Source organism: Dendrobates tinctorius, unplaced genomic scaffold (genome assembly GCF_039654945.1).
Source record: "Dendrobates tinctorius isolate UK_male_01 unplaced genomic scaffold, ASM3965494v1 ptg000115l, whole genome shotgun sequence".
Classification (NCBI taxonomy): Eukaryota; Metazoa; Chordata; class Amphibia; order Anura; family Dendrobatidae; genus Dendrobates; species Dendrobates tinctorius.
In genome coordinates, this window is record NW_027361783.1 from 23,212,497 (window position 1) to 23,238,388 (window position 25,892).

General features: G+C 44.2%; 1 protein-coding gene across 4 annotated transcripts in view; it reads right to left on the reverse strand.

The window, feature by feature from the left end:
- LDLRAD4 (low density lipoprotein receptor class A domain containing 4) overlaps window positions 1-25,411 on the reverse strand; it is a 333,357-nt gene extending 307,946 nt beyond the window's left edge. The window contains exon 1 of one of the 4 annotated variants that reach the window (XM_073590035.1): window positions 25,317-25,411. The gene's annotated coding sequence lies outside the window, so the exon portion shown is untranslated. Of the gene's footprint in view, window positions 1-25,120; window positions 25,293-25,316 lie in introns of those variants that run through there. The other 3 variants (XM_073590041.1, XM_073590037.1, XM_073590034.1) reach the window with 3 other exon arrangements.
- Window positions 25,412-25,892: the final 481 nt, after the last annotated feature.

Below are 25,892 nucleotides of genomic sequence, written 5' to 3' on the forward strand. Positions count from 1 at the left end.
TATACTAGGGGAAAAAAAGTCACTCTGAAACTACGGTAAATAGGTTCCTAAAAGTAACTTTGTAAATTACTTCGAAAAAAAAAAATAAAAAAAAAAAAATAATGAATTGCTGCCACATTAAACCTTCTAAAATGCTCACAAAACATTTTACAAATGAGCTGATGTAAAGAAGACATGAGGGAAAGGTTTTAGAAAGTACAGTGGGTACAAAGTATTCAGACCCCTTCACATTTTTTCACTGCAGCCTTTTGGTGAATTCAAAAAAGTTCATTTTCTTGTTAATGTACACTCTGCACCCCATCTTGACTGAAAAAAACATGGAGATTTTTTGCAAATTTATCATGTAAAAAAAAACAAAAAACCAACAAAACAAAAATACCAGAACATGTCTTTTGCAGACCATGCGCCAGGCACGGACAAATGGCAGTATAATTAGGGGTGGGTACAAGTTCGATTTGTGAGAAATACAGCTAGAATATGTATGTGTGCCTCAAGCCTCAAAGTGATTTTCAAAGAAAATTTACCATTTCTGAATAAGAGCAAATGGGGCCATCTAACATACAAGAACGCGCTGTGTCTCACTATTGTCAGACAGAAATGAATCACGTGTGTTTCATACATTAATAATGGAAAGTATAGGACAAGCTTTGCCATTTCCCCCACCTTCAGGGGCAAAAAAACAAAAAAAAAAAAAAACCACACTGATGGTATGAAATTGGGAACCTAACCAAATACTGATGAGTAACAATGTGTTTTCACGAGAGAATAAACCTGGCAAGTCTAAATGAAGCCTAAAGTAACCAGCAGTTACAAGGCTGCCAAGTATGTGGAGATACTAGGTCTTTGTGGACCCACATCTCTGCCAGTAACCGATGCATTCATTAACCTCTTCTATTAAACGTACTGATATGCGATGCCATGAATGATGTGGGCTCAGGAGCCAAGCCTGCCTCAATGACATGAAGAAAGAGCGTGGCACTACCGATGTGGTGCGCAAGTAGGGTCCCAAACCAATAGTATATAAAATAAAACTTGGCACTCAACTTAAGATGAATAGAGAAATTTTTAATGAACAGTCAGTGGTATAAATTTCACAGACGTTTAGGGCTCATTCGACCTTCATCAGTGTGCTGACAAGAACAAAGACATCACAAATCATTGAAATAGATCAAAGATAAGTTCACATCCATTAGGAGGCATCCTAAAATGCTAATTCAAGATAAGAAAAAATATAGCAAAAAAATTTAAGAAAACGTATGAGAAAAAGTAGCATAGAAGTAAGGGGTATCCAGCATCAACCTACCCGACTGCCGCTATTGATGAAATTATGGTGAGGAAACTAAGTGTCTGTATTTCAATAGAGCCTACAAATAATATGGATTCATGAGTGGTGGCCCCAGTAGGATGTGAGAAGGTGAAAAGATGACCAGGTACCTACTCAATTTCTGTGCATTAAATCACTGAAGAATTCCTGTAGAATATATACATGCTATTGAGAAAAGGATAGTGATACAATCTTATTATAAATGGGGTGCCATATCTATAGAGCTGCAATACTTGTCTTAATAATGAGAGCGCTATCTGTGCGCAAGTTTTTCTTAGGCTGGTTTCACATTAGCGCAGCGCATCCATGCACATGCGCCCCTATGTTTAACATGGTGGGCGCATGGTCTATCGTTTGCACGCGTTCGTATGCGGTTTTGTGCGCATGCGCTTTTTTGTAGTGTGTGCCTAGGCGCGCCAGACGCAATCTGTTGCATTTTTGGGTCTGTCCAACAGCGTCAAAAACGCTTGCGCACGGAATGCGCCAAAATAACACAATAGTCTATGGGAACGCAGACGTAATATAGTAACATCGTTTTGAAGGCCAAAGGAAGACCTCATGTCCATCTAGTTCAGCCTATTTTTAGTTCAGCCGTTATGCATTGTTGATCCTGACAGGCGCACGCCTGCGTTTGAAATCGCATGCGTTTTAAGAGTTAACATTGCTAGAAACTGGTTAAAACGCATGCGCCTAAAAAACGCAGACACATGCAAAAGGCATGATGCGTTTTTTTCATGTGTTTCTATTGTGCACGAAGTGCAGTGCTTAAAAACGCTAATGTGAAAGCAGCCTCATATGGGACGTGGTCTACAAAATATGTGTACAATGCAGCAATATTGCAATAAAATATGCTAGCCAGTCGCATGTTCAATTCAACAAAAAGGTGACTACAGGAAAAAAGAAACATTTAGATAAAAAAAAAAAAAGTTATGGCTGTTAGGAAGTAGTTGGTGCCCTGGTTAGTGAAAGTACACACGTTCAATACAAAATACCGAAATTCTCAGTTGTCTGCCGTTATTCTTCCCTTCATCTCTGAACCCCTGGTAGACTACAACTACCGTCATCTAATCTGCCATTATTCTAATAACTCGTTTCTTGACCCTTTAAAATCTGATTTCTGGTCTTTACGTTCTACAGAAACCACTCTAAACTAAATCAAACGCAGATGGCTTTATGAATCTATTCCAGCTGACGCTGTGGATCAAACTCCTCACTATGCTCTGGTCTAGCAGGCTTAAAGGGGCTTTCCCCAAGAACAAAGTACATTTTAATCACTAGATCTTGGAATAAAAGATTTTCACAGTTTGTGGTAATTATTATTCATTTGCAGAGATATTTAAGACTACGCCTCTGCCATGTACTGTGCAATGGGCGTATCCAACCATGCAGTGACATTGCTGGCTCACCACAGCTCCTGGGCAGGGGAGGAAGCAAAGGAGTAAACAGACAGGACAGCATGGGATCACAGCTGTTTGATGCTGAAAAACTAGCAGATGTTTTACCGCACAAATACTAAGCTACGATCCTATGCAGTTTTGGCTCTGTATACTATATTTTGCTTCCTGCCCTGCCCAGGAGATTTTTCATAAATCAGACCATGTTCCTGCACACATTTATAAGATTTTTTTCCTTTTTCAAAAACCACCTAAATGTGAAACTTAAGATTTGTGGATTAAAATTATCTTTGATTTACAGGAAAACCCCTTTGAGGATAATGCTCTGGTTCTACTAGTCTATAATTTCCTGGTTCTTCCTCTTCTCCTGTCAGCACAACTCTGCACTTATTGGACAAACTGCATATTTTAGCTTTCTGCATCATCTCTAGTCTGATAGCCAATTATACACTTCATCGCTACTACAAAACAAGCAATTGTCTAACATTACATCCTCTGAAATGTCAGGTTGTCCACTACATTTTCATTGACCTATCCTTAGGATAGCTCCTCAATGTCTGATCGGTCAGGGTTCAACACCTGGCACAACCGCCAATCAGCTGTTCTGTCAGCAGCAGCTGGCCAGAACTTCTCTACTGCGCAGCCGGGTACTGCACATCATCCCCCTATTCAAGTCAATATGAGGCGGATGCGCATTACCCTGTCAGAGCCACTACCAGAAGATGGCCACCTCTGCATTTGAATATTTCGGTCCGGCAGCTGCAGACACGGATACCAGCTGATTAGCGGGGGGGTGCTGGACCCTGACCAGGCACTGATGACCCAAGATTAGATTAATGAAAAAGTAGTGGACAACATAATTAAAAACTATGAGTCTCATACCTCTAATAATCTAGCAAAGGCCAGATATACACGAGTGTATTTCACAATCCATATACCATGTCTGGTCCGACGCCGAGTCTACTGACCCCAACTCACAGCCTCACTGATATATGACATTTCCATGACCGTGTGTGATTCTACCATGACTCCCAAACAATATTCCAATGGTGAAAAGATGCATAAATACAATGAGAAAATTAAAGTGTATAGAAGTAAATTTAATGGACACTTTATAATAGGTGCTAGTACAAAGTAATAGCAACCTATAATAAATTAAGTGCAAGAATTATTAGAATACAAAACATGATTAGTGACCAACTTGTATTCCGAATCTCCTTATGGATGGTAGGCTCTTGTGAGCAGGGCCCTCACCTCACTTCATCTTGTGCAATATGTTGAGCGGCGTTCTTCGCTCACGTCCGATTTTGTTAGTCCATGTACCCTTCCAAATGTAGAGTGTTGCGGCATGTGTATTCAGATAAATCTGGAAGGCCCCATTGGCCCAGGGTCTGTCCGGCTCTGTTGTAACCATCATGAGCCAGATCTAGCCAAGTCGTTATTTATATTACCGCATTTGTTCTTACAGATGAGAAAGTTTTAGGCCATGTTCACATCAAAATTTAATCATTTTAGATTCTCCCATTTTGTTGCCATGACAGATAAAAGGAGTTATCAGAAGACTACTAGTTGCTTGGAAATAGGCGACCTTGGTTAGTAGCCATTTTTCCCCCTGTTCTGACACACACCAGGCAGTCGTTGAGCGATTCACACACGGCACAACCTTTGTGGCAACAAAGATTCAAGCGATACGAGTTGCGCGCTTGTTAAACGTATACATTAGAACAATGCGTCTAGGAATCAGCCGTGTATCAGACTTGACAACTCATTTTCCTTAGGGTAACCGTATATTTGCAGGTGGGGAAAGGAGGGGGTTTATGCATTTTTGAAGCTAAAACCAAGAGCGAATTATTGAAAGGCAAAGTAGAAGCGTATGTGCAGACAATCAGGAATTGGCAGCACTTTGGACACAGCAGACATAAGCTGCGTCCAAAGTGCTGCCGGCTATTGAACGCAGGTGATTCCGCATGTGTTCACTGAACTGAAAGGAATCATCGCGTCCAATACATAAGGGTGAAATATCTTGGGGAGAATAGCATCTCCACAAGATAGACATGGTACGGTGTGGAGAGACGCACCGCATTTCCGTCTGTGGGTGAGCTGCTGGCGTCTCTGGATGCATAGTGGGCATGGGTTTTATTGAAATCCCATCCGCTATACTGTAAAAGCTGGACGCGGCGGAAGTACACAGCATCCAACTCACAGCGTTTACTGATAGTCTGCAAGTACCCTATAGGGCAGGTGCTCCATATCCTTTGAACCCACTCTTGGTTTTGGATTCAGAAACTTCATCAATAAGCCTGATAAAAACCTGCAGGTGAACAGGCAGCCTTATGTGGCCAGAGTTAATGACATTAATGAGACACAGGCTTCTTAGCTACTGAAGTGGCTAATAAAGTCAATGTACTTGCACAGGCCCCTGGAGCTCTGAAGGGTTGAATACAAAGACTGGTGCACATAGAACAATTACATAATGGCAGAGCACACAGACTGTTTGGCGTTTGCTAGAACAGATATTTGCATTTTACGTCAAGTTCAAAAATCAATTCAACAACAATAGCATCTGAATTCAAGGCCAAGTGTGCGACAGCTTCCTCCTAATTGTACAAGACAGTAATCAGAGGACACCTGCAAAAGGATCCTAGGCATGTACAGGGCAGCAGTTTATCAACGGGGCAGGTTCTTGCAATATTGAATACATTTTTGCTTTGAAAGACTAGAAATTATACAGCTAAAGATAAGATTTATGAAAAGCAAGAAGTTGAACTGTTATGTATAACCAATCATGATGGGATTTTCCAAAAAGTGTCTGAAAAATAGGAACTTTAGCAAAAAGTGAAAGATTTGCACTTATGCCAAATAAACACCTACATCACATGGCCAACTGTACAATAGACATGAGCACCAAGTTCAACTCCAAATAAAAAACAAAACCAACCACTAAATATTTGAGCATGCATTTCTGGTCTATAGTAATAAGTGTATACCAATTTATATCCCAGTTAGTGATGAGAGCGTATGCCCGTTATTTGAGATTTCCAAGCACGCTCGGGTGTTCGAGTAGTTTGGGTCACCGCAGCTGCATTATTTGTGGCTGCTAGACAGCCTGAATAAATACAGTTGTGGTCAAAAGTGTTGACACCCCTGCAATTCTGTTAGATAATACTCAGTTTCTTCCTGAAAATGATTGCAAACACAAATTGGTATTATCTTCATTTAATTTGTCTTAAATGAAAAAAAAACACAAAAAGAATTGTCCTAAAGCCAAATTGGATATAATTTCACAAAAAAGAAGTGGACAAAAGTATTGGCATGGTTCGAAAAATCATGTGATGCTTCTCTAATTTGTGTAATTAACAGCACCTGTAACTTACCAGTGGCACCTAACAGGTGTTGGCAACAACTAAATCACACTTGCAGCCAGTTGACATGGATTAAAGTTGACTCAACCACTGTCCTGTGTCCTTGTGTGTACCACATTGAGCATGGAGAAAAGACCAAAGAACTGTTTGAGGACTTGAGAAACCAAAAATTGTGAGGAAGTATGAGCAATCTCAAGGCTACAAGTCCATCTCCAAAGACCTGAATGTTCCTGTGTCTACCGTGCGCAGTGTCATCAAGAAGTTTAAAGCCCATGGCACTGTGGCTAACCTCCCTAGATGTGGACGGAAAAGAATTGACAAGAGATTTCAACGCAAGATTGTGCAGATGTTGGATAAAGAACCTCGACTAACATCCAAACAAGTTCAAGCTGCCCTGCAGTCCGAGGGTACAACAGTGTCAACCCGTACTATCCGTCGGCGTCTGAATGAAAAGGGACTGTATGGCAGGAGACCCAGGAAGACCCCACTTCTTACCCCGAGACATAAAGCCAGGCTGGAGTTTGCCAAAACTTACCTGAAAAGGCCTAAAACGTTTTGGAAGAATGTTCTCTGGTCAGATGAGACAAAAGTAGAGCTTTTTGGGCAAAGGCATCAACATAGAGTTTACAGGAAAAAAAAAAAAGAGGCATTCAAAGAAAAGAACACGGTCCCTACAGTCAAACATGGTGGAGGTTCCCTGATGTTTTGGGGGGTTGCTTTGCTGCCTCTGGCACTGGACTGCTTGACCGTGTGCATGGCATTATGAAGTCAGAAGACTACCAACAAATTTTGCAGCATAATGTAGGGCCCAGTGTGAGAAAGCTGGGTCTCCCTCAGAGGTCATGGGTCTTCCAGCAGGACAATGACCCAAAACACTTCAAAAAGCACTAGAAAATGGTTTGAGAGAAAGCACTGGAGACTTCTAAGGTGGCCAGCAATGAGTCCAGACCTGAATCCCATAGAACACCTGTGGAGAGATCTAAAAATGGCAGTTTGGAGAAGGCACCCTTCTAATATCAGGGACCTGGACCAGTTTGCCAAAGAAGAATGGTCTAAAATTCCAGCAGAGCATTGTAAGAAACTCATTGATGGTTACCGGAAGCGGTTGGTCGCAGTTATTTTGGCTAAAGGTTGTGCAACCAAGTATTAGGCTGAGGGTGCCAATATTTTTGTCTGGCCCATTTTTGGAGTTGTGTGAAAGGATCAATGTTTTGCTTTTTGCTTCATTGTGTTTTTTCATTTAAGACAAATTAAATTGAAGATAATACCAAAGAATTTGTGTTTGCAATCATTTTCAGGAAGAAACTTATTATCTGACAGAATTGCAGGGGTGTCAATACTTTTGGTCAATCATCCTCATTTTTTCATAGTCTTCTACTAGGCATTGCTCCTACTAGCCAGTTTCCTACTCCACACTGATGAGGGGCAAATACCCCGAAACAGCTGTCTGTGGATGGATACCATGTTTTGGCATAGGTGGTTTCCTTCATTGGAGACTGCCCTTCCCGTGGTTGTTCCTTCCCGGTGAAAGACCTGGCTAGTCATTGCTTGCGTTGAGAAACATGTGATGGTGTCTCCGCGGCTTCTGTTTTGCATGCTTTTGCATATTTCCCATAAGGGATGGGGGCAGTGCTCTAGAATCACTGCGTTGAGAAACACGTGATGGTGTCTCCGCAGTGTCGGATGTTGATCTCCATGAGGTCAATCATCCTCATTTTTTTCATAATACTTTTGGCCACAACTGTATGGGGATTTCCTAACAAACAGCCATTCCTCACATGTATTCATCCTGTCCAGCAGCCACAAATCATGCAGCTGCGGCACCACAAACAATCTGAGCACGCCTAGAATACTCGGAGATAACCCGAACATGCTCGGGCAGAGGTTGCGCTACATACAGTGGGGAAAAAAAGTATTTAGTCAGTCAGCAATAGTGCAAGTTCCACCACTTAAAAAGATGAGAGGTGTCTGTAATTTACATCATAGGTAGACCTCAACTATGGGAGACAAACTGAGAAAAAAAAAATCCAGAAAATCATATTGTCTGTTTTTTTTTCATTTTATTTGCATATTATGGTGGAAAATAAGTATTTGGTCAGAAACAAAATTTCATCTCAATACTTTGTGATATATCCTTTGTTGGCAATGACAGAGGTCAAACGTTTTCTGTAAGTCTTCACAAGGTTGCCACACACTGTTGTTGGTATGTTGGCCCATTCCTCCATGCAGATCTCCTCTAGAGCAGTGATGTTTTTGGCTTTTCGCTTGGCAACACGGACTTTCAACTCCCTCCAAAGGTTTTCTATAGGGTTGAGATCTGGAGACTGGCTAGGCCACTCCAGGACCTTGAAATGCTTCTTATGAAGCCACTCCTTCGTTGCCCTGGCGGTGTGCTTTGGATCATTGTCATGTTGAAAGACCCAGCCACGTTTCATCTTCAATGCCCTTGCTGATGGAAGGAGGTTTGCACTCAAAATCTCACGATACATGGCCCCATTCATTCTTTCATGTACCCGGATCAGTCGTCCTGGCCCCTTTGCAGAGAAACAGCCCCAAAGCATGATGTTTCCACCACCATGCTTTACAGTAGGTATGGTGTTTGATGGATGCAACTCAGTATTCTTTTTCCTCCAAACACAACAAGTTGTGTTTCTACCAAACAGTTCCAGTTTGGTTTCATCAGACCATAGGACATTCTCCCAAAACTCCTCTGGATCATCCAAATGCTCTCTAGCAAACTTCAGACGGGCCCGGACATGTACAGGCTTAAGCAGTGGGACACGTCTGGCACTGCAGGATCTGAGTCCATGGTGGCGTAGTGTGTTACTTATGGTAGGCCTTGTTACATTGGTCCCAGCTCTCTGCAGTTCATTCACTAGGTCCCCCCGCATGGTTCTGGGATTTTGGCTCACCGTTCTTGTGATCATTCTGACCCCACGGGGTGGGATTTTGCGTGGAGCACCAGATCGAGGGAGATTATCAGTGGTCTTGTATGTCTTCCATTTTCTAATTATTGCTCCCACAGTTGATTTCTTCACTCCAAGCTGGTTGGCTATTGCAGATTCAGTCTTCCCTGCCTGGTGCAGGGCTACAATTTTGTTTCTGGTGTCCTTTGACAGCTCTTTGGTCTTCACCATAGTGGAGTTTGGAGTCAGACTGTTTGAGGGTGTGCACAGGTGTCTTTTTATACTGATAACAAGTTTAAACAGGTGCCATTACTACAGGTAATGAGTGGAGGAAAGAGGAGACTCTTAAAGAAGAAGTTATAGGTCTGTGAGAGCCAGAAATCTTGATTGCTTGTTTCTGACCAAATACTTATTTTCCACCATAATATGCAAATAAAATGAAAAAAAAACAGACAATGTGATTTTCTGGATTTTTTTTTCTCAGTTTGTCTCCCATAGTTGAGGTCTACCTATGATGTAAATTACAGACGCCTCTTATCTTTTTAAGTGGTGGAACTTGCACTATTGCTGACTGACTAAATACTTTTTTTCCCCACTGTATTTTTCAGAGGAGTAAAAACACTCCTCCCAATATTTTTGAGGAGTATTTTTCACCACGGAGGAGTACGCAATTTGTATGAATTAAAATTGGCCATACAGGGGTATACATTGCCGTGCTATTAAAAAAAATATTAGGCGAGATTGTGGGTGTAATGTCATGGAGCAAACTACATGACGGGCAGTGAGCTTGTGCTCCCTCTTGAGTGTCCGGTGCCCAGATAGCAGCGCCAACACATATGAAAGTTCCAGCACACAATCAGCAGTGCCCACATCACAGAATACCCTGCACCCAAAATCCAGAGACCACAATGTCCTACACATCATGTGCAGCTAATGAAAGGCACGGTGCAGCCCCCCGTATACAGTGCCATCGCAGTGTGCATAGTCCTTACAGCGTGCCCACACTCCGCTGTCACCTTGGCTACGCGACACAGGGTGCACGGTGCCAGCCATCTGTTGATTTACTGAACCCAGACTGAGCGGACTGTGCCCACACCCGCACGGTCAGGACAGGACCCCAGAGGTCATCCTCGGATAATGCCCACAGGGGTCTCCGGACGTCCCCCCAGTCCGCACCACATCCAGTGCCCACTCTCCGGGGCACCTCCTGCCATTTGTCACCAGCCACAATGAACTGATTGATGCCCCTGGAAATGAGAACAAAAGCCATGCGATGCCCAGAGCAGAGAGCGGACCACCAGCGAGCAGACCACCCTGCTGCCTAGGAAACACCTCACCCGCTGTGCCCACCACCATGACACCGTGCCCGGGGGTCAGACCCATGCCTTTATTACTGCCCCCAATGAACCAGGGGCACAGGAGACCCAATAATGGGGAGAGCAGGGGGCAATGCCCACCCCCAGTGCCCCCGGGGCAGATGCCAGCTGCAGCCCGCAGGGGAGCAAAGTTCCAGGCAGCACTTACCTGTGGCACAGAGCAGAGCCATGCAGCCCAGTATCGTGGCCGCCATCGCCCAGTCCTGGGGCCGCTTCCATCCAGCAGCGCCTGGTGCAGCCTGCGGGGGCTCCAGCACAAGAGCGAGGAGCGGAACATTCCACTGCGCCCGGGAGCAGGGGGAGGCGGAGCGTGTGTGACAATGAGCCCGACCGCGGAGCGCAGCAGGTGGGAGACGCTCGCCTCCCCGCCCCCCTCCCCACCCCCCTCTCCTGCCAGTGGTACAGCCGGGTCTCCCAGCCGCAACATCTGATACTGCCCTTTCCCCAGCTCCGTCCAGCTCGCTGCCACTGTAGCTTAGAGATGCGTCCCGTGGATGTATCATACTAATCTGAAGGCGTTTTTTCGCCTGCCTGTGCGTCATAGACGCCCAGACAGGCGTTAATGCGACCTCTGTGCTCGGGAAATCTCGAATAACGAGTATACGCGCTCATCACTAATCCATGTTCATTTCTTTATGTTTTTCTGTGTGCACTGCATGTAAAGCTGTGGCCAACATTTCCTTTGAGCCTGGCATTATATTACTGTGGTCCCCCATGGATGTGTGTCCACTAGTTAGGCGCAGTCCTCATCCCCCCCCAAACGTGTGGAGATGCTCATGTGCTATAGTATAAATAAGAAAAACCAAGTACAGAGCTCAGCTATTTCAGACAGTCAATGAACAATGAGTTGAGTAGTCGAGCATGTGCACCTTCTTTCCAATCAAGTGAGGGCTTTACATAATTCCATTTTGCAGATTGTGTGGTGTCCCAGCAGTCAGACCCTCGGTAGTAGAAATACTTTCATAAACCCTTAAAAATTCTGAAGTTTATAAGGGGCAACTGCGGCATTTACTGTACATGTATTCTTTACCACAATCTCATCCGACCAAATTCATAGAAAACAAACCAAAAAGGAAGTCACGTGGGTTTAGAAATGTGTAGTTTAAATACCCATCCATTTTCTTTGTAGTCAACACCTGTTTTGAGTTTCAAAGAGATTAAAAAAAAAACCCTGATTAAACCCTACAAGTGTAACTGCACTCAGGCTGGGCTATTTTCCAGGTAAATTGAACAATTTAATTGAACCCACCATAATCAATAGAATCCTGCAGGCTCTGTTTGTATCTGTTCTTGTAACAGAACAGCAAAAATACTGTTGGAAAACAGGTGTTGACAGTAACACCATTGTTATCAAGCAGATTTGTTGCATACATTTATTTAAGGGCCTGTCACACTAATGGTATGTGCACACGGTGCGGATTCTGCTGCGTTGTACAGTACCTTTATTTCCTATGGAAATTAAAAACGCTGTGCACATGCTGCAGATTTTTCCGTGTGGTTTTGCTGCGGTTTACAATCCGCAGCATGTCAATTGTTTGGTGCAGAAACGCTGCAGTTTTACACCTCATCCATTAGAAGGTATAAAACCGCAGGGCAAAACCGCAGGACTTTTGTCCTGCGGATTTACCTGCGGTTTTCTCTACAAAATCCACACACCAAAAAAAACTACATGTGCACATAGCCTAAGCGAGATCGCTAGCGATATCACTGAAGCGTCACCGATTTTGTGATGCAGCAGCGATATTGATATCGCTATGTGTGATACTTACCTCTGACCGATCCCCCACTGGTTATCGCTGAAGAACGTCCTGGGCCGTTTCTCGTCGGCAGCTTCCTGCTGGCGCCGACGCGTGGACGTCTTCATTGCTGCGTGTGAAAGGCAGCTGACTAACGACCATAAAAAACATTTTCATTTTCTCAATTCAGATTTGTTTTTTATTCATTTCATTGTGCATTCAGTGCATATAGGGGTGTGACCGCCCTTTTTCTGAGCTGGGAAAGCCATCCAGTCTGGCCTAAGCTGTTACTAGTGGTTCAGCCGCTCGACCCTTATTCACATTCACGTCACTTGGCAAGTGAAAAGGTTTTAAATACTAGAGTAGGGACTGTCCCACAAGGGTTGCCGTGACGTGGCGGGATGGATTGTGCGTTATTTTGATCAAAATTATGTTTACTAAATACCCTTATTACTGCCTTTATGCATTATTTGCAGTTTTTTACTTTTTAGTTCAGGATATTTGTGTTTTTTGCTTTTTGTTTTCTCTGACTAACGACCATTTAGCAATGCATCAGCGATCCTGACCAGGTCGTATTGTTGTTGGGAATCGCTGGTGCATCGCTAAATGTGATGGTACCTTTACAATTGCCCCAATCTATGCATATTCGGCAGAAGCAACCCATTCACATGACTAACAGATCTTATTTCAAATTCTGCATCAAATCAGCCACATGCCCAAGGGCTGTAAGCACATCTGTCATCCCATACTTTAAATGTTTAAAAGGATAGAGTGACATGTAGAACAGATGTAACAAGGTACTACAAGTGCTATGTGACCCCAACCTATTTAGGCTTAGCTAATGAGGAGCATTTCCAGCCCAGTTTTATGCTTTAGAATACCCCAAAAACTCTGCCATCTCTTCACAGTGGTTAAAAGCCCCTGCACACATCAGTCTAAACGTCGGCTAAAGCTGATAAGCGGATTCGGCCAGCATTTAAGATTAAAGTGTTGGAGTGCTGGCTGACTAATGATTAGGAGAGATGTTGATTGAAATTGGACATGTGCAGACTGCCAATCACGTTCTCCTGTAGAAAGCAGACGGCCAACGTGTTTCTCAGAACACAGAAGCACTCGGCCCGTGGATGGGAGAGTCAGCACAATGATCGGCTGAAGGAGTGTTTAGATTTTGCCTTACTACAGCCAAATAAGACGGACAATTGTAAAGCTGGCCATACACACTGAATGTCTGTTGGCCAAAGTGGTTTAAGACTTCATTATGACTGGTGCTTGGCCTCCACCAGAAATGTTACACCAGGCCATTTGTGGAGTCACCTACACTAGGGATGAGCAAGTAGTGAAATACTCGGACTCGCTGTACTCGTGACGAGTACCTCCTAATACTTGGGTACTCGTAATGAGTAGCGAGCCCAATGTAAGTCTATGGTAAATGCACGTATTGGGCTGTGCTTACCTGTGCTGGGACTGTGCAGAATATTGCGAGGCGAGTAGTGAAATACTCGCCAGGATTCGAGTACCGCATTACTCGCCGAGTACCGAATCCTAATGAGTATACTCGCTCATCCCTAATCTACACCATTTTGATTGACTTGCTAGGCAGGCTTTAGAGCGCCCCATTCCTCCCCAGCTCTGCTAGCCTTCGCCAAGCTGGCTGGGACTGACAGAAAAAAATGGCAAGAGTCACAAAGTTACTAAAACTTTATCAATATTTTAAGACCGCATGCTCCACCTTAAATCAGCCTCAAGTCTGCTCATTTTATTTTCCTTATGATTTGTTACTGATGATTGAGGGGAAAACTTATCACAAACTTGAAAACCCCAGTTAATGTTGTATATTGAGTGAAAACACCATGAAATATTACATAGTTTAATTTAATTGTAATTATTTGAAGGCAGCTCTTTTGCATAGATATTGCTGTTACATACTTGCTATAGCGCCCTCTAATGTTTCCCCTCTTAGAACAGCCTTCATGTGCTGGTGAACACGCCACAATCTCGGTCCTATTCTACACAGAATGATAATGATACCCGGTATCATGCAGGAAGCCATTAAGATTTAGCACCATAAACAGACTTATGAGCACTGGATACATTAGGAGCTAATCTTCCAACTATACTGCTGAAGTCGCCATACATTCTAGACACGAGTGTTGTGAGCTCATTTTCGGGTTTGCCTCTGGCTTCTGGTGAGGGTTATGGAGCTGGCTGTGCTGACAGAGGAGTAGTGAGTTCTCTATCTGGACTCCCTCTGTTGGTGAAGGGAGGTAATGAAGCTGATCTTAATGGCAGAGACCGGCCACCTGAGGAAGAGGACTGCGATTGGACATCAGGAGTTTCTGATTGAATTTAAGGCAGCCGACTCCCTAGTTTCTTGCTGGTGATTTTTCCAGACTGTGGCTCCTGGTTTCCAGTTTGGTTCCTGCCTTCCTAAAGCTAAGTTTTCGCTGCTATTGTTCATATGAGTTTTTGTCTGGTTTACTTAGTTTTTGTGTTCAGCCAGCCCTAGCTGGGACTGGGCTGAATCCCCATTTTGTCTCTGATCAGTAGATCTCTTTTGCTCTGTCTTCAGAATATACCTGAGTGCTGATATAGTGATTTGAAGTCTAGCGACTTCAGGGCCTTTTTCTATCAGACATGTTGGACATTCTTTTTGGCAGGGTTTTTTGCATGATTGCAGACAGCAGCTTTTCTTTCCTGTCCTTTCTAGTTAGCGAGGGCCCCATCGTTTGCTCAGCCTATCTTTCTACCTGTGTCTGTGTTTTCATCTTGTTTCACCGACAATACATGTTGGGGGCTGTCTATTGCTTTGGGGCAGTTTAGATTTTCCCTTTCTTTCTTTAGGCTTATTTAGTTCTCCGGCCGTGACGAGGCGTCTAGGACCACCGTAGGCACGCTCCACGGCTACTGCTAGTTGTTGTGGATACGATCAGGGGTCTGCAATCCGCTAGTTACCAACCTCTCCGGTTTTCTGGGCTTAGCTTGCTTTTTGTTTTTTCCTCCTCGGTGACTCATTCATAACACACGAGACCATTTTTCTTTCAAGGAACTTGATACATTGAAGAGGTCTGACCTGAAAAAAACACCTGTATAATTTCTCATTCATGTAAATTCCTACTATGCTTAAGGCTATGTGCCCACATTAGCGTTTTTAAACACTCAGGAAACTGATCCCCTTCCCAGAAAACGCACTTTTTATTTCCGCACATTTCTGGCGCGTTTTTTGAACAAAAGACACGCATTTGACGCGTTTTTCCGCGAGTTTTCTGGGAACATTGGAAAAGGCTAAAACCGCTCAGCAATGCAGAAATTAATGAGCATGCTGCGTTATTAGCCGCTAAGTAAATCCTGAGCGTTTAAAAACGCATGCATTGGCACAAAAAGCCAAAAACGCATGCAAATTAATTTGAAGCGTCTTTTAAGCGTTTCTGCAGCGTCTGAGCCGGCACAAACGCTGCGGAAACGCTTAAAAAAACGCAACGTGGGCACACAGCCTAAGAGTCGGATGGGTGGTCCTTGATGAAGTCTCAAGAGGAAGGCTGCCCGTCACCACCTAGGACCACTCACTAGACTTAAGCATAGAAAAAAAAGGGATTTATGCTAATAGAATATAGTGAATGTGTATGGCAAAGTGAATATGACACTTGTAGCCGTCTTCACTTAAAAGTAATTTTATTCCAACATGTCAATGCATTTCTTCACCAACTGGTAACAAATGAAAGCTGGACAGCAATGGCTCCTGTCCTGAACGTCGCACCTCACAACATGTTCAAATCATCTAATGGTTATGCTGTAATCCCGAAGCCATAACCATCTTAACACCCCATAGTAAAGCTATATTAGAGTGCTTATCCCAGCATTGACACTGGAAGGTCACATAAATCAGTAGAACACTGTCAAGAACTGGCTCTGTACAATAGCTTCATCCACTAGGAACATGACTGAAGTATTGCATGAACCATTCCATTGTGGGAATCTACAGTATCCCTCCATCGCTGGGAGCGCAGCAGTAATGCCTTGTGTATAATGATATCAGAACAATTGTGGTTTTAGCGTGTGTTCCTTCTATAATGGCATTGACCAATGACTTTAAGTGTAGATCTGCCACTTTGCACAATAAATCTAATCAGTCTGTGTGTGGTCTACACTTTAATTACAGGCCTTAATTGAATTACTGTTATGCTGCATAAACCAGATGTCCAACATACGTCTCAGCAGAAATGGTTCATTTATGTTCATTCTTTGTAAAATTATGAAGGGTCTTTGCAGAACGAGCTTTCACTTTCCTGCTCTGATCATCAGCGAGGTCATAGTCCTTAGAGAACAAGGAGTATTACAGACTGCAGCGTGGAATGAAGATATCAGGTCGCGTACATTGACCATAGAAATTACCCTTTAACTTTCATTTTTCAATGTGCAACGTTGAATTTAACGTGACAACTATATCTCGAGTTTACATCAAAGTTAGGTTTTTGCAGTGCAGTGTGTTGTATTTTTGCCACCTGATTATGCTATATTAATTTTTACTAAGGAACAAATAGAGACCTTATATATTCATTATTATAAGTTAATGGGTTACTCAAATCTTGTCCATTTACACCAAGCCCACAAACGTATGAATGAAGAGTCTCGTATGTCAGGCCATCTCTCCTATGACAGCAACATGTGACGAGACCCACAGCCATCTTAACTTTACGGCATATTATGTGGCGAAGCCATAAATTCAGGTCACGAATAATAAGTTCAATTACAAGTATTATACAACTATATGAAGATTTCCTAGACCCATTCGTAAAGGTTTTCATAATATATCTTTTTATGAACATTCATAAGTTAACATGCATCTCACTGCTTAACATGTGACTTGAGACTTGAATCCATACGCCATCTGGATTCTCCGATGCCATCAAGCGCAGGAGGTCAAGTGACCGCGAGTTTGTGATATGCAAATTTACATGTATGGCCTTGTTCAGTACAAGCGAGGCTGTGCACGTCTAGTGGGAAAGTGGCCAGCAGTACACATCACATACGTGGTCACATGACTCATCTCTCTCTCTCACCAGAGAATCCAAGAGTCTGCAGTCACAAACCTGACCACCACCATTAAAGGCACAGCTCAGACCATCAAAAAAAAAAAGAGGATGTACCCTAAATATTGCAATGTCAATATTGCTCTCAAAGTAAGCAAGCGCCCTTTGTTCATACTAAGTAGACGCGTGGTGGGGAGATATATATTGAATTGTGGCCCAACTCCTAAGTTTAGTTAAACAGTGATCTTTAACTGCAGAAATTTATTCACATAAGTGTTTTTGATCAGAGTGCCAGATTTAACCAGTTTCATCAGTTTCTTTTATATGAAGGAGAGGGGGTGGAGATTGACATTTGAGCGTCATCTGATGTCACAGATCCATAGACTTATATTGGCAATTTTGAGCAAACACCTGTATCAATATTGGTCAAGTCAGAGTTTTTGTGATAATCACTCAGGGAAGAAAAAAAAATAAATCATACATATGAACCTCTCTATAGACTGTCATAGGTACAAGAGCTGTTAAAAAGAGGGATAGCTCTGACGTGTGTCAATCATGGCGAGCTTTCATTGGTGATATACAGAAGGTAGGCCCAAGTTATGATCACCCATAATCATAGAAGGTAGATCTTGTCCAAGGCATAGTAGGACAAATAATTTTCAAATACAGTGGGGGAGAGTACTTAGTCAGCCACCAATTGTGCAAGTTCGCCCACTTGATGAGAGGCCTGTAATTGACATCATAGGTAGACCACAACTATGAGAGTCAAAATGACAAAACAAATCCAGAATCCTTGTCTGATTTTGCAAGATGTATTTTGCAAATTATGGTGGAAAATAAGTATTCGGTCACCTAAAAACATGCAAGCTTTATGGCTCACAGATCTGTATCTTCTTTAAGAGGCTCCTCTGTCATCCACTCATTACCTGTAGTAATGGCATCTGTTTGAACTTGCTATCAGTATAAAATACACCTGTCCACAACCTCAAACAGTCACACTCCAAACTCCACTATGGTGAAGACCACAGAGCTGTTGAAGGACTCCAGAAACAAAATTGTAGCCCTGCACCAAGCTGGGAAGACTGAATCTGTAATAGGCAAGCAGCTTAGTGTGAGGAAACAAACTGTGGGAACAATAATAAGAAAATGGAAGACATACAAGACACCACTGATAATCTCCCTCAATCTGGAGCTCGACGTAAGATTTCACCTTGTGGGGTCAAAATGATCAAAAGAACTGTGAGAAAGAATCCCAGAACTACACAGGGAAACTAGTGAATGACCTGCATAGAGCTGGGACCACTGTAACAAAGGCTACCATCACTACACCACCAGGGACTCAGATCCTGCAGTGCCAGACATGTCCCCCTGCTTAAGCCAGTACAAGTCCGGGCCCATCTGAAGCTTGCTAGAGAGCATTTGGATTATCCAGAAGAGCATTGGGAGAATGTCATATGGTCTGATGAAACCAAAGTAGAACTGTTTGGTAGAAACAAAATTTGTTGTGTTTGGAGGAGATAGAATGCTGAGCTGCATCCAAAGAACACCATACCTACTGTGAAGCATGGAGGTGGCAACATCATGCTTTGGGCTGTTCCTCTACAAAGTGACCAGAATGACTGACCCGTGTATATGAAAGAATGAATGGGGCCATGTAGATTTTGAGTGCAAACCTTCTTCCATCAGCAAGGGCATTGAAGATGAAACGTGGATGGGTCCTTTCAGCATGAAAATGATCCCAAGCACACTGTCAGGGCAACGAAGGAGTGGCTTCGTAAGAAGCATATGAAGGTCCTGGAGTGACCTAGACAGACTCCAGATCTCAACCCCAAAGAAAACCTTTGGAGGGATTTGAAAGTCCATGTTGCCCAGCGACAGGCCCAAAACATCACTGCTCTAGAGGAGATCAGCATGGAGGAATGGGCCAACATACCACCAACAGTGTGTGCAAACCTTGTGAAGACTTACAGAAAACATTCAACCTCTGTCACTGCCAAAGACTATATAACAAAACATTGAGGTGAACTTTTGTTAGTGACCAAATACTTATTTTCCACCATAATTTGAAAAATAAATCTTGCCAAATCAGACAAGGTGATTTTCTGGATTTGTTTTCTCATTTTGACTCTCATAGTTGTGGTCTACCTATGATGTCAATTACAGCCCTCTCATCTTTTTAAGTGGGTGAACTTGCACAATTGGAGGCTGACTAAATTTTTTTCCCCCCACTAATTACATAACTGTGATCCAAACAGCTAGTTTGTGAATAAATATTCACACCCTCACTTATTTATTCACGAGTATCCATATTCCTGTTGTGCGCACACGATCAAGAATAGTAGCGCTTTGGACACAGCTCACGTTCTCTGTGTTCTATGATACAAGCACAGTGGATGCTTTTATTTACCGCTGCGTAAACTCACTAGCAGTGCGGGTTTACGAGCCGCTGCATGTCAATTTCTGTTGCGGAGACGGAGAAATTTCCACAATAGATATGTATTGGATGCAGTAAATCTGCATGGTGCAGTTAACACACTGCACCCAAAGCGCTGATACTTTTTATTTTTGCTAATCTATATTCTGTAAGCAATTATGGAGGCAGTCATCTTTCCTGAGCAGACACTCTACTTTGAGAGATCAAACATGATCTTGGTAGAACTGGAAGCGTCTCATGATGCTGAATGAAGTGAAAACTGAAAGTTCAGGATTAGATTTTTAAAACAGAAGACTAACAGAAAACAAGGCCAGGGTCTTGTCATGTACTGGTCCCCGCTCAGCACAATGTTTCTTTTTGAATAACAAAAAAAAAAAACTGAATACCATGTTTCGGAAGCATCCAATGGAGTGCTGAGAGGGGGAACCAGGACAGTGAACTCAGACACCAAAACTAGGAAAAATTCAGACAATATATCATTGTGACAAAACATTTCCAGTTGACATCGGTTTCGGATTATGGTCTTGCTGACTACTACATCCAAGTTCCCGTTAGCACATTTCCTTCTAAATTGCAGTGTTAATATAGAGGAGGAAAAAAAAAAAATACACTGAGATGCTTTCAGGATAAAGCTTTAAAGGGAATCCATCAGCATGTTTTTACTATGTAATCTTAAGACGGCAGAAGATCCAGGCTGAAATACAGAGTTCAGGGATGTGTGACTTGTCAGTGAGTGCCGTTGTTTACTAACCGACATATCACTAAGATTAACATTGCTGGACCAGTCCAGCAACTAAGCACCTCACTGTCTATGGACTTCATACAAGGAGAGCCTGATGTGGGAGGGGCTAGCTGGGATGTGGGCAGGGTTAGCTTTCTCAGCTCTGCTTTATGCTAAATCTAAAAGTTCTGTTAGAACAGCTGCACCCAGTAAACTAAGTGATACATCGTTGGATTCAGGTTCTCTTCCAGTATCATACTACTCTCAGATGAGTTAACACCTGCTGACAGATTTCCTTTACCACTGTACATTAAGATAAAACTCTACTATTAGAATAAGCACCAATTAAAAAAAAAAAAAAAAAAAGTCACACCCAACATACAATGGGGGGGGGGGGGGGGGGGGGGGGGGGAACAATACCCATCAGTAAGAACCTCATGTAGAAGTCAGGTGTGCTTTTTTACATACACGTATCTGCGCGTCAGTAGCTTCCACTGCCAGAAAAAAAAAAAAAAAAGTTTTTCCACATTCTTTCAGTGAGAAACAGCATGTGAATCCAGATGCCATCAGATTGAATTCAGAAACATGTCTGCTCAATCGGACCACTCAGTCCGAAGCAAAAAAAAAAAAAACAAAGATGTGGCATGTGAATAGCCCCATAGACTAATAAGAACAAGTGATATCCATAACACAAACAGCACTTATGTGTGACAAACTGATGTAGGAGTAGTCTTTAGGGCTCAATCACACGAGACTTCAGTGCTGTGCGATCCCAACACGATCAGTGGTTTCCTATAGACCCTTTACCCTAAAGTCAGACTATAATGTCACAATGGGACCACCATGTGAGACACATCAAAAGATCTTGTGGCTTTGACAAAATGAGCACTGTCTGCAGAATTAAGGAGTTGTCTAGGATAAGTTTTTTTTCTGCATCTGAAGACCTATGGGTAACTTCTCTCCCAGCTCCGTTGCCTTCCTACAACTGCTCCAGAATTGTTGACAGGCTGCAGAGGTGACGTCACGACTGGTGTATGTGACCAGTACGGCCAGTCACTGGACTCAACAGCTTGTGCTGCCTACATCCAGCTCTTACACGCCCTAAAAAACCCTAAACATCGTTACCTCATCAATAAACCTCACTTACAATTTCTCATTCTGATACTACCTGGTGCCCACTGCAGCAAACCAATAGCTGAGGTGAGTCAAGTCACTAATTAATCCAGTCATGTCTTCATTGCTGCAGCAGCTGAATTAGAGACCAGCCGGGGACCAAGGTGCATTGGGATGAGAGATGGAGGAGTTATGCAGTAAATTATTTTTTTTAAATTCTGAAAGTTAATAGAACAAGCTGCTTAGACCATCAATCGGCTGAAGTCATCAATACTACAACCTGTTAACCAAGTCTGGATCAGTGGTGGAAAAGTTGAAGGCGTTCACCAGAATCTCAACATACCAGTGAAGATCCACAAACTTTAGCTGCAATACCTCTGAAGTGCTGGCGACTAATGTATTAGTCTAACCGGCACCTAGCTCTATAGCATTGATAGCTGGCCAAGTCATTTTCTGTGTCACCAGTACAGGTCCCGGGCACCACTGGAGTAGTGGGTCCAAGTTTGCCCAGGACAAGAATTCTACATTGTCTCACTGTTGAGGAACAGGAGTTTCTATTTTCTCCTATACAATAGATCACAGACTACATCATTAGGTTAGGAAATCATTTTATGGTCTGTTGATGCCGTGTACTGATCCGCATAAATACATTGTGTCTATAGAGGTCCTGGAACGAGTGTCAAACTTTCCTTCTCCATGTACATGGATCACAGGACACAGCCTTACACCATGATGATAATTATCTGGTGCAGGATTCAAAGTTTAGTACTGAATCTCTAACAGATTTTGTTCAAAAGCAACCTTAATCCATTTTGTGCAGCATGGGAAGATATGAAACTTTACTAAATACTTTAATAAATTGACGCGTGAATGAAACGGTACTAGTGGCAATGGATGACTTGTATGCCCATTTTTACCATCGGCGTGTTTTTCACAGATTGATACATTACAGAGCTTCTCCTATCATTTGTAATGTTAAAATACAGACAATGCACAAAGTTATCACTGATGCCATCTGTGCGCACTTTTCATGGACTCAGACTTGTATTGGCTTTTGTCATTAGTGCTTCCGAAAAAGAAAAAAAAAAAAATAATATAGATATGTCCAAGTTTTGCACGAACACAATACGTGAAATTACAGATATATGAATAGCACCATAAAGGGCATGTGTTCTATACATATTAATAAAAAAAACAAACAGGAAGAACATGAATGTGCAACCCACGGGCATTTGAATGAGGTCTATTAAGGGGATGTGTCTTCATCCCTGTAAAATGAAAGTGCGTCTTCCAAGCCTCTGCTTATCCCCCAGTCCTTTTTCCTGTCTTCAACTGCACTGACATTGGGACCTTATGTGGAGTACAGATGATTGCAGTAAAAGGGTCAGCACCTGTCTCTCCTCCTGCAGCACCTTATCTTCAGAACTAGTGACACCTACTGATCACTGCAATCATCTGTACTCCACATAATTACAGTCATATCAATTCAGCTAAAGGCAGGAAAATAGGTTATAGACAAGCAGTGCTTGGAAGTCGCTTAAGATTCGACCTCCCCCCACCAGGAATGAAGGCAAAATACACTCAGTGATTTGAAAAAGTTTCAGATACAACATAAAAAATAAGTCACTGATGTGGAAGATCTGCACCGTGCAGACATCTCTTTAGTGCATGTCCACAAGGTGCTATTTTTGACGTTTTTCCCCCCTAACATGGGGGGGGGGGGGGGGGGGATAAGTAACATGGGAAAAAAAAACAAAAAAACAAAAAACAAACAGTACTTTATTAGCTTTTTAGGTTTTCAATAGAATAGGGGAGAAAAAAAAAAAATAAATTGTTAAGTCGGTCATTTCCAATCCTTTTCTTCTGATGAGCCAGGGAGTCATTGCAGAAAAAAAAAAAAAAAAAAGTAGGACCTCACCACAAGTGCAACATGTTGACTTTGGGCTTGCCCCATTATGTAGTGTGGAGCAGAGATGACGGCCATCGTGCACATACGAAATCGATAGTGTGACATAAGACAGACTAGTGTTCCTAGAAAGCCAGGGGTTGTGCCAAGCGTACGATGCAGCACGTGCCGTCCTGATACACGCGCTACGATCTGCTCTCGATCGCGCACGCCGCCTCCTTTATAGGGTGCCCTTTATAGGACACGATTGATAGATGAGCCAAATGCAGAGCTGGAGCTTAACCTACATCACCTCGATACTGGGAGAAAATGGAACTAATAATACTGGATTATATTATACACACGCTCTACAACATAGCCGTACTGCCAGTCTCATCAGTCCATACAGCCTCCCATCAGGTGAGATACACTGGACCAGGCTGTGACATCCATCAACCATTAGAAAGAATTTCTGATACTTAGAGTCAGAATAATGAGGCGCCAGCAAACACCAAGCGGCACCACACAGCTACTCCGGCAGCCATGGGCATGCTGCCTGCATCTGGTACCCAGGAGCAGGATGCAGAGGCGCCAGCAAACACCAAGCGGCACCACACAGCTACTCCGGCAGCCATGGGCATGCTGCCTGCATCTGGTACCCAGGAGCAGGATGCAGAGGCGCCAGCAAACAACAAGCGGCACCACACAGCTACTCCGGCAGCCATGGGCATGCTGCCTGCATCTGGTACCCAGGAGCATGATGCAGAGGCGCCAGCAAACAACAAGCGGCACCACACATGTACTCCGGCAGCCATGGGCATGCTGCCTGCATCTGGTACCCAGGAGCAGGATGCAGAGGCGCCAGCAAACAACAAGCGGCACCACACAGCTACTCCGGCAGCCATGGGCATGCTGCCTGCATCTGGTACCCAGGAGCAGGATGCAGAGGCGCCAGCAAACAACAAGCGGCACCACACAGCTACTCCGGCAGCCATGGGCATGCTGCCTGCATCTGGTACCCAGGAGCAGGATGCAGAGGCGCCAGCAAACAACAAGCGGCACCACACAGCTACTCCGGCAGCCATGGGCATGCTGCCTGCATCTGGTACCCAGGAGCATGATGCAGAGGCGCCAGCAAACAACAAGCGGCACCACACATGTACTCCGGCAGCCATGGGCATGCTGCCTGCATCTGGTACCCAGGAGCAGGATGCAGAGGCGCCAGCAAACAACAAGCGGCACCACACAGCTACTCCGGCAGCCATGGGCATGCTGCCTGCATCTGGTACCCAGGAGCATGATGCAGAGGCGCCAGCAAACAACAAGCGGCACCACACAGCTACTCCGGCAGCCATGGGCATGCTGCCTGCATCTGGTACCCAGGAGCAGGATGCAGAGGCGCCAGCAAACAACAAGCGGCACCACACATGTACTCCGGCAGCCATGGGCATGCTGCCTGCATCTGGTACCCAGGAGCAGGATGCAGAGGCGCCAGCAAACACCAAGCGGCACCACACAGCTACTCCGGCAGCCATGGGCATGCTGCCTGCATCTGGTACCCAGGAGCAGGATGCAGAGGCGCAGCATGTGCACCGGGCACACCCCCTCCAGAGAGCCGCTTCCTCATGGCTGCAGCGCGGTGCCCACAGCCGGCCTGGCACCCTAGGAGATGCTCCCCCACAGATGTGCCTGGCATCACAGCCCAGCTCTCACAATTAAACTTGGGCCTCTGTCACTTTTCTGCCAGCAGCAGCAGCTCCTCCCCGACAAGCGCCAGCTGCAGCTCGGTGCCTGGGCACTGCCCCCCACAGTGGTGGTGCTGAGGAGACGGCAGGCTCTTACCTCCCCCTGCAGGGTCTGCACACAGGCTCCGTGTCTGGGACCAGCACTCTCCTCCTGCCGCTGTCTGCAGCCAGTCTAGCTCTCACTCTGACAGCCGGAGAGAGGAGACAAGTTGTAGAGGGAGGTGTGAGGGGGGAAGGGAAACGCTTCCTGCCCAGCCCTGACTGGCGGATCCACAGCCTACACTGACACCTACCGGCTGGATGTGTAAGTGCAGCGCTCCATCCTGCCCACTAGTCCCCGTGCATCCCATGGAGGGAGGGGGCAGGTACCTCGTTATCCCAAACTGGCCCTACCTTCACTCAGCTGCAATCATTGCTGTGGGATTAATGACCTGTTTATAGGTGAAGCTACCACCAGCATTCCAGCTATTAGGAAACTAAAACAGCCCCTGACACCTGTGTGGGTTCAGGAATGCTGGGAGTTGTAGTTTCACACAAACCAGTGAAGTACCAAAGCCAAAATTCCTGCAGTGTTATGACTAAAGGAAGGCAGTAGGGGGCAGTATGTGGCACAGGGAATGCAGAGATCCCTATCATGAACTGACTTCCTAGAGACTGTCATAGATAAAGTGGGATCCAAATGGCAGCGTGACGTGGGGCTTGTGGCCCCAACGCAAAACCTCCAACTATCACGGTCGGTCATAGAACTGGTCTTCTCTTATGGACCAAAGGGGCTTATTGGGCCCCCAAGCTCTAGGGCCTGGATCTGACTGCAACCCCTGGCCCACTATCTCTACGCCCCTGGCTCGTCTGCTTTGCTATGGCACAGG